Here is a 15913-nt window from a genome sequence, read left to right on the forward strand (position 1 = left end):
TGTCAAACCTCAGGGAAGAAATTGTGAGGTAACCAGAAACCCAAGAATGCACGAGAACGCCTTTCCAGCCATGCTAGCAATCATCAGATGTAAGGTAATTTTACCCGGGACAAGAGGGTAAGTATTTTGGACTTATGCTCCTGACTCTTCATGGGTAAGACCACTCATATAGGCTGATCCCCTGACTAACGTAGTCACCAATAATACCAAACACCTTGGTTATCCAGGAGGTCCATGGGGGGTGGGGCAAGAAAGTATAAATACACAGGGGTCTCCACCCAGCTTCCCTTTTGTATGACACAAAATCAAAACAATGCCCCTTTGTGTGTAAAATTAAAGAGAGGTTTCTGGCTTGTGTGGACACCAAAGAAAGGGTGTTACTACTATCACTACTTGCCCGTGGTAGAAGTGCAGAAAATGTAACCAAGACCTTGTCTATACAAAAAGAAATAGACAGCCAGTTTGAAAGGGTATTGCCATGGACTAGAACAAAGAATATCCTTACATGATATTATTCTATACTGTCATTAAAAATTTTCCCAGACTTGGATCACCCCCATTACATATAATAATTCCTCACACCCATGGGGGGGGGGGGGGGGGAATCATCTGTTTGGTGCTTGGAGATAAACGTAACACATCTCTAGATATTTTAGAATTACAACAGCATATTATATAATTACCCCAAACAAACTTACAAACTAATTCTTTGAATGTCTGGCAGCAATTTAAAAAGGACATAAAAGGGTTTAATCCCTTCCACTATGCAGAGGGCCCCCTGGGAAGGCACCTGAGCATTCTAAATTGGCCCCTCTTGCCCTTTTAGCCAAGAGGGACCTGCTTCTCACAATCCAATTGTCCACAGCTGTTGCCTGAGCTTCTGTTCGTGCCAAGGTTGAAACCTCATGATGGCTGGTACCATGGATGTGTCTCTCGCCCAGTGGGGTGAGCTGGGCCTCCTTGGAGAAGAAACCTGGGTTCCACAAGATATGTGATCAGTGCTGGGACCCTGCCAGCAGGCGAGGGGATCCCAAGACAGGTGCTGGGCGCGGAGGCCATGGGGGCATAGGCGACCAAGGAGACAGAACTAAACCTCACATCACCCTGCTTGGCCCCGGAGGATGGCTGGTTAGCCAGAGACGGGTAAGATTCCTCAGGGAAGGAACAACCTAAGACAGGCACAGTCGCACAGGGGCCATCAGGAGAGAACTTGGGGGTCAACAGAGGTGGGGCACAGACCTTCACCCCCCCAACTTTGCAGGGGCCTGAACCCTCACCCCTGCTGAAGGAGATCTCCTGCCCCCATGGCTGCTCAGCTTCACATGCCCAGCTCAAATCGGGACCCAGGTAACAGAGACTTGGCCGACAGCAGATGCCCTCTCACCGCAACAAGACTTGATGGAGATGTCTTGCACCCATGATCCGGGGAACTGGGGTCTAGGATATCTAAATCCAGCCTAGCACCAGGAATGCTCAGGGCCTACTCAAGAAGGCAAATAATCCTCTCCACTAATAATTACAGGGTAAAACAAGATGGTTGTTTGAATATTAAATTTGACAGTAAAATAGTAGTCAAGTTTTCAGACTAAATTGGCCAATCAAAATAAGCAAATACTTTAGAAAAATCAATTGTACTGGACAAAAAAGCTGTTACTAAAGTGTTAACTAAAATTTTTATTGGTTGTTCATCTCATGGTAAAATTGCATAACATATAATGAACCTAAAGCAGTCACATTTTAGTGCAAAAAAGTAAAATTTAAAAGCTATCAAGATTACAGCATAAAATTTCCAAAAGCCTCCCAATATTTAAACCAAAAAAGGGGGGATAGTAGAAGAATATCATGTAAGGAAAAATATCCTGCAAATAAATTACATCTAGAAAATTTTTACTTTAGAAAATTAACTTTCATTTGTAATGCTAACAGCAAGTCACCCAGGTAAAACATACATGGTGTCAAAACAAGCCAAAGGAAATCATTTGGGCAAAAAAAAATGAAAAAGGATAGCAAATCAAATTTATAGAAAATATTCCTTTATTAACTTTTGGTCGAGAATATGTTTGTATATTTTCGGAAAACAACTCCGAGACATGTGGATTCCTGCAACAGAGAGGAATTGACAGGAGTGCTCCAGCCATGAAGACAGAAGAGAAGCAGTCCAGAGATGGAAGACGCTGATGATGCCTTGCCATACTAGCAGTCAGCAGATATGCGTCACTGCAGATTGCCCAGGACCAAACCAGAGAGGGTCAGACCTGCAATACCACCATTTGTCCACCATCCAGAACTGAAATATCATTGCTGTTATGAACACATTAACAACTGTTGGACATAGAAACCGGGACTCAAAAGAACTGTTGGCCCAGAAAGAAACTCACTACAGACTGATTCATTTGCCTCTCAGCATAACCATTATTGCTTGTCTCATTTTCAGTTCCTATAAGTGTATTCCTAGTATCACATGAGCTCACTCATCTAGGGGAAAAGATGAACAACATAGACTGAAGAACAAGAACAGCATCCATCAGACTGTCAGACCTCAGAGGGAAAGTAGGGGAGGGTGGGGACAAGGGAGATAGATCAACCAAAGGACTTGTGTGCTTGCATATGAGCCTAACCAATGATCACGGACAACAGGGGGAGGGGGGCTTGCGTGTGGGGGGGATTGGGAAGGGAACGGGGGGAGGGGGTTGATGACAAATATGTGATACCTTAATCAATAAAGTAATTTAAAAAAAAAAGACTTAAAAAAAAGACCACATTTTCAAGTATTCCTTAGAAAGACAAGGTTAGAGGGGGGGAAAATGGGAAATAAACAATTTTAAGTGTGCTGAATATTGCCTGAGGATATACTCCTAGGTCTACAGACATAGAAAGCCAGGGAACTGGCAACATAGCTAAGCTACCCAGGATTCTATCACCAAATCTACCACATCCCCAAGATCACAGTGGAACAGTAAACTAAATTATACTAAAATAACATATACTAAACCAGAGAATCGCGGGGAATGCAAAACCACTAAATAAGATAACACAGAGGAAAAGTGGAAAAATATAAAAAACAAGGAAAAAACAACACTACCTTAACATTCAACATTGAGCTTGCTAGCCAAAATTGTAACATACAAAGAGACTTAATGTTAAGAAAGCCTACAAAATCAAGTGAAAAAAATGAATTCATTACAAATGATATTACATTTCTAGAATAGATGGTTATAAGATCAGTGTATTGAATGTATTTAAAGAAGTAAATGAAGGCAAACCTCCCATTATAAAAATAAAATCAATTATGTAACAAATAGGCATGGAGAATAACACATTTTAAAAGAACAATCAAAATACCGTGGAAATGAAGGGTATAGTCATTAAAGGAAGAAGCTAAGACAAGAATATCAACTCCATAATATAAAACTCTTATAATGTAAATGAGAAGAGAATTTGACATTTTGAAGAAATATATTTGAAATTCATTCATAACACCGCCCATAGAGACAAAGAGATTTAAAGTATACATGTGTGACTAGGAGATGAGGAGACAAGAAAAGCATATCTGCTTTTGACATTTCTATTCAACATTTTCCTGGAGGTTCTAGCCAGGGAAATCAGGAAAGAAAGGAACTAAAAGGCATGCAGCTTGGAAATGAAGATGTAAACTATCCTTACAGATGGCATGAGCTTGTATATTGAAAATTTTAAGAATCCCCCTTTCCCACAAAACAATAGAGCTAATAAGTGAGTTCAGTAAAGTTGCAAGATACAATACATAAAAATCAATTGTATTTCAATACACCAGCAATGAAAAATCTGAAAATGAAATTAAGAAAACAACTCTATTCTCAATAGCATCAAAAAGTTATAATATTTAGAAATAAATATCTATATATATAAAAGGCTAATATGCTAAGTGTTCATCATACTGGTAGCTATGATGTGCACTGACCACCAGGGGGCAGGCGCTCAATGCAGGAGCTGCAAGCTGCAGTGGCTTGGCAGTGGCAGTTTTCCGGTGATCACCCTGGAACCAGAGAGGAGGGAGCCCGATTCCTCGTGGGCCACAGGTTATTTTGTTGCTGGGGCACTGTCGGCCCGAATCTTGTTACTGCACACTTGCTTTTGCATTCCACATACTGTATGACAGCAACTTTGCAGAGTGCCCTCTTGCACTCGGGGACCCCTGGGGGGATGTTGGAGAGGTGATTTTGGCCCAATCCCCGCTGGCCAGGCCGAGGGACCCCACTTGCCAGAGGGACCCCCCTCACTCTGCAGACGCCCTTCAAGCCACAGCACCACTCCAGTTGTGCCTGGCTGGGGAGGAACTGCAGGAGGTTGGCTCCAGAGCTTGTCTGTCTTGTCTTGCCCTGCGGGCCACCTTCTAATTAATTTCCTTTCAATGTGCACCAATCTGTGCCCTGGGTCACTAGTAACAAAATATGTATAAAACTTGTACGCTGAAAACAACATAAGACTGGTACTGACCTAGGAAAAACATAGATCAATGGAATAGAATTGGAAGTCCAGAAATAAAACCATTCATCTATAGTCAATTGATTTTCTTATTTATTTATTTATTTATTTTTACTTTTTTTTTCAATTACAATTTACATTTAACATTATTCTGTATTAGTTTCAGATGTACAGCATAGTGGTTAGACAATCATGTACTTTACAAAGTAGTCCCCCAGTATTTCTAGTACCCACCTGGCCCCATACATAGTTATTACGATATTATTGACTATATTCCCTATACTGTAATTTACATCTCTGTGACTGTTCTGTAACTACCAATTTGTACTTCTTAATCCCTTTATCCAGCCCCCCAAAAACCCTCTCCTCTGTCAACTGTCAGTCTTTTCTCTGTATCTATGAGTCTGTTCTATTTTGTTTGTTTATTATATATGTAAAATCATATGGTATTTGACTTTGTCTGGCTTATTTCACTTAACATAATACCCTCTAGGTCCATCCATGCTGTTGCAAAACATAAGATTTCAATCTTTTTATGGCTGAGTAGTGTTCCATTGTGTATATTTACCAACTGATTTTCAACAAAAGCAGCAATACCATTCTATAGGCAAAAAGGTTTTTTTTCATATGTATTTCTTAAATTTATTTTTATTGTTGAGAGTATTAGAGATATCCCCTATCTCCCCCTCCTTTAACCCTTTCCATCCTCTCCCTCCCCACCCCAGGCATTCATTGTACTATTGTCTGTGTCCATGGGCTATGCATATAAATTCTTTGGTTAATCTCTTCCCCTCCCCTTTTCCCTCTGAGATCTATCAGTCTGTTGCATGCTTCCATGTCTCTGGACCTATTTGTTCATCAGTTTATTTTGTTGATTAGATTCCACATATAAGTGAAATTTAATGGACTTGACAAATGGATTGTTACATACAAAAGAATGAATTTGGACCCCTACATTATACCATATACAAAAAATAAACTAAATATCAATCAAAGACCTACAGGTAAGAGCTAGTAAATCTAGAAAACTCATAGAAGGAAACAGCACTAAATCTTTATGCCCTTTGATTAGGTGATATTTTCTTAGATGTGATACCTTAAGCACTAGAGACCAAAGACAAAATAGGTAAATTAGAATTCATCAAAATAAAAGACTTCTGTGTTTCAAAGGTTACTATAAGAAAGTGAAAAGATAAATCATGGAATGGGAGAAAATACAAATCATATCTCTGATAAGGGTCTGGTATCTCAGTCATATGCAAATGAATGAGAATGATAATGACATTGGGTTTTTTAGCAGCATCACTGAATACAAGAAGACATCCTAATTGGGAATATGTTAGAAGCATTTTTTTTTAGAACAAGAACAGAGAAATGCCATGTGTTCTCATAATGAGGAAAATTGATTCCAAATTAATCTATCGATTCAGTGCAATTTCAACTAAAATAACTACAGAGCACTTTTACAGAATTTACTAAGCTAATTCTGAAATTCTGATGGAGGTATTATGGGCCAAAAATAGAAAAGCCATTTTGCAGAAAAAGACCAGGGAAAAATATGACTTAACATTGTGGGATTATTTTGTGTGTGTGTGTCCAGATAATTTCTATGTGGGAAGAAGAATAAACACTATTATTTATAAGTAGTTTTATTTTCCAGTTTATTAATCATATGAATCTAGAATTCACTTTATTAATAACACCCCTCTGAATATTCATACAACATGTACATAAACTGATAAGTCAAATTTAGGCACTACACAGATTAAATTTCCCCAAATATTTAAACATTGATTGCAAACTTAATCAACAATCTAAACCTTTAATTAGAATCCCTTTGAATATATGAGTCTCCTAAGTGCTCTAAATTTTCAAAAAGCTGTCAAAGTGCATATGTGGTATAATTATTATAAAACTGACCAGATACCAGAAAACCTGAGTATAAAATATTTAGGGTTTTTAAATTATTTTTCTATCTTCATTCTTATATCTACTAGTATTTTAGGAATTGCCTTCAAGGTGAAGGTTAGTAATGTTTCTTTCACACCTTCCTACATTTTCAATAATTTTTCAGACCCCAAAGAAAAGAGGTGCATATGAAAACAACTGAGAGTACAGAATATGGATTACAGAATATGGGCTACCTTATGGTTGATTAGAACACGTGAAGTTGATTAATTTATAATAGTAAAGTTTTCCTTGTTACGTCATGAGACTTTTCCATTCACCATCTGCCATATTAATACTAACTTTTTACACTTGATATCTTTTCCAGAAATGATTTATTCTTTTCATTTCAGATGACCATTGTCCATTCTTCTTTGATCATGATATATAACATAGGTTTAGTCTAAGATTTTCTATTATATTTACAATTATAAACCTAAGATATGAAGTCACTGTTATATTGGCCAAGGGATCAGAATCAAAAGCCCACAAATAGACCCAAGCAAGTATGGAAACTTAATTTATTGCAAAAGTGACATTACTAATCAGTTGGGAAAATGATGCGTGACTGAATATATGAAAGTGGGATCATTGGTTACCCAGATTAAAAAATGAGTTCATTATCTCACACATACATAAAATAAGTGAGCTCCTGGTACATCAAAATGTGAATGTTTAAAACAAAACTTTGAAATTTTGAGAAGAAAATATTGGATAAAATATTTATGACATTGGATAAGAAGGGATTTCTTAATACATGGCACAAATACATCCTATATAATAATCCTATATAATAAAGAGGTAACATGCAAATTGACCATCATACCCTTGCACAAGATGGCCGCCCCCTAGTAGTCACAAGATGGCTGCCAAAGATGGCAGTTGGGGGCAACCAGGTCGGCAGGGGAGGTCACTTTGGGGGGACCAGGTCGGCAGGGGAGGGCAGTTAGGGGCGACCAGGCTGGCAGGGGAGGTCACTTTGGGGGGACCAGGTTGGCAGGGGAGGGCAGTTAGGGGCGAACAAGCTGGCAGGGGAGGGCAGTTAGGGGCGACCAGGCCTGCAGGGGAGGGTAATTGGGGATGATTGGGCCAGCAGGGGAGCAGTTAGGCATCAATCAGGCTAGCAGGGGAGTGGTTAGGGGGTGATCAGGCTGGCAGGCAGTCCTGGATTGTGAGAGGGATGTCCGACTGCCGGTTTAGGTGCAATAAACTGGCAGTCGGACATCCCCCGAGGGGTCCTAGATTTGGAGAGGGTGCAGGCTTGGCTGAAGGACATTCTCCCCTCCCCCCCACCCCCCAGTGCACCGGGCCTCTAATATATAATAAATATTATTGACATATTTTACTGTATTAAAATTTAAAAATTTCCAGAACATTAAATGCCATAGAAAAACTTTAAGTTTTATTGAATGAGCTGGACTTAGTAGAATGCAAAAAGAAACAACCTTATACAACTACACTTTTGAACCTGCATTTCGACTTTATCTTCATGTTTCTGGGTGAAATTTCAGTGAGTTCTCCTAGTTTTGGGTCTCTCTAAAATAAATTTTTTCTTATTCTTGGCATTTAAATTTTTAGTCCTCTATACTATAAAACTCTAATCTTGATTAAATATAACTTTTAATTTAAATATAGTTGGTAAACAATCTTATGTTGGTTATATAGTTTCAGGTGTACAATAGAGTGATTTGATATTTTATACATTACAATGTGATCACCCCACTAATTCTAGTAATCATCTGTCACCATGTAAACTTATCACAATATTGTTGACTGAATTCCTCTTCCTCTTTCCATCACCCCATCACCCAGATCCCTTCTTTCTGGTAACCATCCTTTTGGTTTCTGTTTCTGTGAGTTTGTTTTTGTCTGGTTTGGTTGGTTTTGTTTTTAGATTCCATATGTAAGTGAAACCGTACAGTATTTGTCTTCCTCTGCCTAACTTATTCCACTTAGCTTAATACCCTCTAGATCCCTCCATGCTGTTGCAAATGGCAAGATTTCATTTTTTATTGTGGTGTAGTATTCCATTGTGTATATATACCACAACTTCTTTATCCATTCACCTATTGACTATTGATGGACACCTAGGTTGCTTCCATAAATGTAATTTTTTTTCTTTCCCAAATTGAGTTTTGTTTCAGATTAGAAAGCCTGCATTGGTGATGGGTGTGTGATTAAGTTCTCTTTTTTTTCTGTCTCCTTTTCCTTTCTTGATTCTCAGATGATGTTTATGGCCTCTCCAGAGCAGAGAGAAGAGAAAGGTAGGGTGGGTAAAGGCCCAGCATCTTAATTTGACTGGCAAAGTTAGAGTGGATGTTAGTGCTTCTAAGTGTGGCAGATACCTCAAGCTGATGACTCCTTTCCTGAGATTTTTCAGAGAACACCTCTCCCCCTACCCTTGGCAGTATCTGACAGCTGTTTCCTTGTTTTAATTCCTGCCCAGGTTGGCTCTTTTGACTCCTTCTCACAGCCTCTAGGCCTCTGGCAGTCACGTTTTGTTTTTTATTTATTAGAAGTGCATTCAATAATGTTTATTTATCTACTAGAGGCCCGATGCATGAAATTTGTGCACGGGTAGGTCCCTAGGCCTGGCAGGCAATCAGGGCCAAATGGGGCCTTCTGGGCTGCCAGCTGGGGCCTTCCTTCATTCCTCACTGCCCCCTGGTGATCAGCGCATGTCATAGTGAGCAGTCAAACTCCCATTTGGTCGAACTCCCGAGGGGGCAATTTGCATATTAGCCTTTTATTATATAGGATTATATTTGTAGGGTACAAAACTAAAGTAGAATCACAAGTAATGAGTACAACTATGTAAGAGGGGTTTTTTTTGTTTTGCTTTTTACTTCCCAATTTATCAAATCTCATTTTAGTGGATATGACAGATCTTGTCATCTGATAAATCCAAATGAAATGGCACACAGAATTTCCACTGACATGTGAAATGGCCTGAAGGAACAAGTATTTTCACGATTAAACACCTACATGTTTTCATCAATAAGTCGATGTGATCAGTATAAGAAAATAAACGAATTTCACAATTATGAAGCTGAACACAGCACAGCAGCAACTTAAAAATAACTTAAATTGACGTCTGTGTCTTAATTTTGAAATGATTTTATATGTTTTTTTTCCAGAATAATTGATCATGCAAAATTCAGTTATAATGGGAAGTATCCTAGAAGATGCTCCCCAATATGTAATTTGATCAAAAGAAGGCAGAAACTTAATGTCTAAATTATGAACTACAATGAATAAATAATTAACAAATGTTGATAATCATGCTGAACCATTTCCCTCAAACCTGGGATCTACTACTCTTTTACACAAAGTTCAAAGACACCGTCTGGGAGAAAATATTGTCACTTAGGCAGTTGACAAGGGTACTATGAAGAGCATGTATATGTCCAGAAAATCTATATTTTCAAAGCCATCATAGGGATACAATAAAGTTGTTGTTTTTTCTGTTTCTGATATATCCTGTCTACACTAATAAACGAGTAACATGCTAATTGACCACACCTTCATGATGCCCACCAGCCAATCAGGAGTGGGTATGCAAATTAACCCAACAAAGATGGCGGGTTAATTTGCATACACAGGGGCTGAGTGGCCAGGAGCAGGGCAGGATGCTTACATTGTTCCCATGGCGATGATGCAGGCGTTCCGCACCACCCCAGCCGCTCCAGGCCTCTGGGCAGCTTGGGAAGGTGGAAAGGCAGTTCTGGGCCTGAGTGAAAAGGCAGCTCTGGCCAGAGCGAGGGCGCTGCTGGCAGCCAGGGCAAGGGAGGCCCATTCTTGCATGAATCTTTGTGCATTGGACCTCTAGTATATAATAAAGAGGTAATATGCAAATTGACCATCACTCCAACACACACGATGGCCATCACCATGTGGTCAAATATGGCTGCTTCCATGTGGACACAAGATGGCCACCACAAAATGGCCAGCAGGGGAGGACAGTTAGGGGAGGGCAGTTGGGGGTGACCATGCCTGTAGGGGAGGGCATTTGAGCGGGACCAGGCCTGTAGGGGAGGGCAGTTAGGGGCGACTAGGCTGGCAAGGGAGGGAAGTTAGGGGTGACCAGGCCAGCAGGGGAGGGCAGTTAGAGACAACCAGGTCAGCAGGGGAGATCACTTGTGGGGACCAGGTTGGCAGGGGAGGGCAGTTAGGGGTGAACAGGCCGGCAGGGGAGGGCAGTTGGGGGCAACCAGGCCTGCAGGAGAGGGCAGTTAGGGGTGACCAGGTCAGCAGGGAGGGGCAGTTAGGGGCAATCGGGCTGGCAGGGAAGCATTTAGGCATCAATCAGGCTGGCAAGGGAGTGGTTAGGGGGTGATCAGGCTGGCAGGCAGAAGCAGTTAGGGGCAATCAGGCAGACTGGCAGGCAAGCGTTTGGTAGTCAGCAGTCCCGGATTGTGAGAAGGCTATCCAACTGCCTGTTTAGGCCCGATGCTGGTGGTTGGGCCTAAACAGGCAGTTGGACATCCCTCGAGGGGTCCCAGATTGGAGAGGGTGCACGCTGGGCTGAGGGATTACCCTCCCCCCCCCCCCCCCCGTGTACGAATTTCGTGCACTGGGCCTCTAGTCAATAATAAAACAGAAAATATTTTAGAATATTTTTTTAAAACTGTTCCCAGTGCTAAATTACTTGTACACACAGTTAACCTTTTGCACTTGGATGTCGAGTGTGACTCGACACGGTTAGCATCGGTAGCAGCTCGATGAAAAAAGCAAGCGAGTGCAAAGGGTTAAAAAGTCTAGTTAAATGTATGTTCAGATAATGTGGTCCATGCAAAAATATTGACTTATTTCTGGCCTTTTAGTTGTATATGAGATGCCAGAAAATGCATTTATTTTATTATTAGGCATCAGAGTAAAAAGTAGAGGTGAATGATTGAGAACCAGTTAATATAATTGACCACATAAAAAGTATTGACATGTTAGGACACCAGCTCTTCTTAAAAATAAAACTGGTTGAGTGTCTCATTTGGTTGGAATGTCATCTGGTACACCAAAGGTTGTGAGATTGATTCCCCATCAGGGCATCGATTCCTGGTCACGACATGGATCCCAGGTGGAGGCATGTACGGGAGACAACCAATCGATGTTTCCCTTTCTCTGTCTCTCCCTTCCTCTCTCTCTAAAAATAAATAAAACCATGTCTTTGGGTGAGGATTAAAAACGAAAAGAAAACTGGGTTAGAATCACCAAAAAAAGAATCATAGCAATGTCTAAATCTTCAAACTTCCAAGCAAAAAATAGGGATTGCCTCAAATGCGCATAATTACCAGATTTTCCCCATCATTTCCTGACTCAAGGCAACTGTGCCCTCCAGCAAGCACTGACTGGGCCTATAGTTACATCCTGAGGGCGAATGCTAATGTATACAATCTGCTACTAAAAGAATCTGAAATAAGCACAGTCCCCTGAATACTGCTAAACCTCACCTGCTTTGTTGAAAATCTATAAAGTGCTTTTCAAAAAAATCCAGACAAGACCCCATATAGGGTTAACTATGTATAGCAGTACCCCCTTATGCTATCCCAGTTTTACTTTCTGTGGTTTCAGTTAACCACAGTCAACCATAGTCCAAAAGTATTAAATGGAAAATTTCATAAATAATTAATAAGCGTTCAGTTGCTCACCATTCTGAGTAGCATGGTGAATCTCAAGCCGTTCTGATCCATCCTGCAGGGGACATGACTCTTCCCTTTGTCCAACATATTTGCTCTCCACCAGGTAGTCACTTACTAGCCATCTGGGTTATTAGATCCATGTTGCAGTATCGTGGTGCTTGTGTTCAAGTTGCTCTTATTTATTTAGGAATGGCTCCAACACACAAAAGTAGTGTTGCTAGCAATTCATATAAGCCAAAGAGAAGGCGTGAAGTGCTTCCTTTAACTGAAAGGTATGTATGTATGTATGGGGCGGGGGGGAAACAATACAGATTGGCGCAAAAGTAGGTTTACAGTTGCCTGTATGGAAAATAATAGAAAAATACAATAATAAATAACAATACAAGAATAAACTATGTTTCGAGTACTCACAGCTGTAAACCTACTTTGCCCCACCCAATATATAGGATAGGATTCTGTACTATCCCCAGTTTCAGGTGTCCACTGGGGGTCTTGGAACGTATCCCCTGCAGATAGGGAGGACTGCTGTCACTCAGTTTTGTGAAATATAAGCAGACTTTGTTGAGTGTGGCTCCTGGGAAAACTCCTAAAGGGCAGTATGCTCAGTTGGGACACACCTTCTATGCCTTTTGCCCTTGCCCTTTGTCCAGTCGGGAATACAGATGAGATATCCAGCGGTGGCGCAATTGTCATGTGCCCATGAGTTCATACATGGGTAACGATGTCTGAGTAAACAGAAGAAGCAGGGGCTTGTTGTGCTTGAACCAGCCTGGGATTATCCATCGCAGCAGAAGAGTAAACTCTGATTTTGGTTAAGCCACATTGTCAGAGAGAGAGTTTTAGGATTCTTCCTGAGTATAGAATTCTTCCTTTTTCCAATATGTTCATACCCATGTTAACGAAAAAAACCATTGAAACCTGTAAAGAATTTTAGTGAGTTTATTTGAGCCAAAATGTCGACATATGCCGGGAAGCAGAACCTCAATGAATTGAGATAATGCTCCGGAGAATGCAGGGTTACATCTATATTTATACCTTGAAATCAAAGAAAAGGGACGTAGGTGAGTTACATGAAATCCATTGGTGACAGATTAGGGAGGTGGGACAAAGCAAAGCGGGGAAACCTCTGGGATTGGGTGAAAAGTGAAATGATGGACATGTGCTTCTCTTACAGAGATAGATACAGGATACTTTAACGTAATTAACAGTTGACAATTAACTTGATAACAATAACAATGAAGGAATGTCCCAGTGCCATTTGTTGTGCCCTGAGGGGTCCGGGGTAAAAAGGAAGTTACAAGTTACCCAGACATCTCACAGACATCTCACAGATATGTTATCTTAGAGGCAAAAAGGCAAATGGGCTCAGGAAAGAAGATCTAAGTTGATCTTTGTCAGGGAAGATATCGGACTAGGACATGACTACCCACTATAACCTGTTTGTAGTTAAATATTTAATTTTCAAACCATCCTTTGTGGTTATTTCAGGTCTCTGAGTTTGCAAGACTGCCACGTAGGCCTCCCCTGAGCTTGTCAGGTTAGCATGTGGCTCCTTTCTTTCATACCCATAAAACATATAATACTGTTTTAGATAACATTTTTTATTAGTGAGATCATTCCATACTTATTTGGCAACTTTTTAAAAATTAATTACTGTGATTTCAAAATTGATCCACGTTAATACATCCAGATCTAGATCACTCGTTTAAACCACTGTATCATAGTCCATTGTTTGAAAATGTTACAATTGGGTTGTTGTTCATTTAATCCATTCCCCCTATTGGTAGACATTTAGATCACATACTATTTTTCTTTTTACAGTCCTGGCATATGTCTCCTTGTGCACATGTGCTAGAGTATGAAAAGATATAATTTACCATAACAACTGAAAAATCAGTTGTTTATAACACAAATAATGAAATTTACAAAATTATAAGATTTTACCTGTTAACGAAAAAAAACATTGAAACCTGTAAAGAATTTTAGTGAGTTTATTTGAGCCAAACTGTCAACATATGCCGGGAAGCAGAACCTCAATGAATTGAGATAATGCTCCAAAGAATGGCGGGTTACATCTGTATTTATACATTGCCATCAAAGGAGGGACATAGGTGGGTTACATGAAATTCATTGGTGACGGATTAAGGAGGTGGGATAAAGTCAAATGGTGGGAAACCCCTGGGATTGGATAAAAAGTAAAATGATGGACACATACTTAGGTGGGTACAGGAACAATTAACATAATAATGAAGGAATTTGAGGCATCTGTCCTGGCGCCCACCACATTTGGTTGTGCCCCAGGGGCTCCAGCAAAAAAGAGGAAGTTACAAGTTACCCAGACATCTCACAGATATGTTATCTTAGAGGCAAAAAGGTAAATGGGCTCAGGAAAGATCTAAGTTGATCGTTGTCAGGGAAAATATCGGCCTAGGACATGACTGCCCACTATAACCTGTTTGTAGTTAAATATTTAATTTTCAGACCATCTTTTGTGGTTATTTTAGGTCTCTGAGTTTTCAAGACTACCACACAGGCCTCCCCTGAGCTTGTCAGGTTAGCATGTGGCTCCTTTCGTCCACATACCAAAGACCATAAAGAAGGAGGCCCATATTGTTTTAGGACAGAAAGACTGCGTGTATATAGAAAGAGGTCATAGCCTATGTCTGTGCACATATTCAGTGCAGTTCCAATAAAAGTTCAACAGAATTTCTTTTCAACATTACAAGTACAAAAATATATAAGTAAAAATACTCAAAATTTTTGAGAAAGACTAATGAAAGCAGCTTGCTTGAGCAGTTATTAAAATGCACTATAAAGTTAAAGCAATGAAAATACATACATTACTGGTACAAAAAGAACTATGGGAAGAATCTAGCTCCAGACTTAGAACCAAGTGTTTATGGGGAGCTTATGTCTGTGAAGGTAGCTTTTAAATTAGATTAGTAAGTGAAGTTAAGACAATTAGCCATTTGAAAAGCAAAAGAAAGACCTGGATTCCTACCTCACTTACTATACCAAAATAAATTATTGCTGAAATCACAAAATACTAAATCATTGGTGATTATAATCATGGCTTGGGGAAGAACTTTCTAAGTTTTTCTCAGCAGCAGAAAACATAATAGGAAAGATTGATCAACTTAACTATTTAAAAATAAAAGTTCTGTATAAAAGTAAACACCATAAAAAGTTGAAAGGTAGAAGGCAAATTGGAAAATTATTTTTAAAATATTAGACAAAGAATTAATATCCCAGGTAAATAGAGAGCTCTTGCAAATCAATAGGGAAAACATTTAATGTTTTAATGAAAAATCAGCAAAATACTTTAAGGCAAATTACCAAAGAACACAAAGAAAGAGCGTTGCCCCTCAGATTGAAGGATCTCAGGTTTGATTCCAGTCAAGGGCACATACCTCAGTTACAGACTTTATCCCTGGTCAGGGTCTTCTGAGGGAGGCAACAAATCAACATGTCTCTCTCACATCCATGTTTCTCTTTCTCTGTCTCTCCCTCTCCCCTCCACTCTCTCTTAAAAACCACTGGAAAAAGTTTCCTCTTCTAAGGACACTTTAGCATTTTATTGGGAAACTAGAGGCCCGGTGCACGAAATTCATGCACAGGTAGGGTCCCTAGGCCTGGCCAGCGATCAGGGCCTATCTGTGGGGTGACTGGTGGGGCAATCGGGGTCAGGGGATGGGGTCCCACTGGCACCCGCCTTAGCTGGTCTGGGGCCTGCAGGCTGGAGGCAGCTCCTAGTTTGAGCATCTGTCCCCTGGTGGTCAGTGCACATTATAGCGACCAGTCGTTCTGCTGGTCATTCTGCCGTTCATTTGATTTGCATATTAGGCTTTTATTATATAGGATAGAAG

The 15913-nt window shown here is 40.1% G+C and overlaps 1 protein-coding gene across 3 annotated transcripts in view; it reads left to right on the top strand.

Annotated features, from left to right (window-relative positions):
* Positions 1–15913, top strand: part of RBMXL2 (RBMX like 2) — a 136417-nt gene that overhangs the window by 80832 nt on the left and 39672 nt on the right. Inside the window, exon 3 of one of the 3 annotated variants that reach the window (XM_054725522.1) lies at positions 8636–8675. The exons of the other annotated variants lie outside the window; for them this stretch is intronic. The gene's annotated coding sequence lies outside the window, so the exon portion shown is untranslated. The remainder of the gene's footprint in view (positions 1–8635; positions 8676–15913) is intronic. 3 annotated transcript variants of the gene reach the window in all.

The sequence above is a fragment of the Eptesicus fuscus genome, chromosome 13 (genome assembly GCF_027574615.1).
Source record: "Eptesicus fuscus isolate TK198812 chromosome 13, DD_ASM_mEF_20220401, whole genome shotgun sequence".
Lineage (NCBI taxonomy): Eukaryota > Metazoa > Chordata > Mammalia > Chiroptera > Vespertilionidae > Eptesicus > Eptesicus fuscus.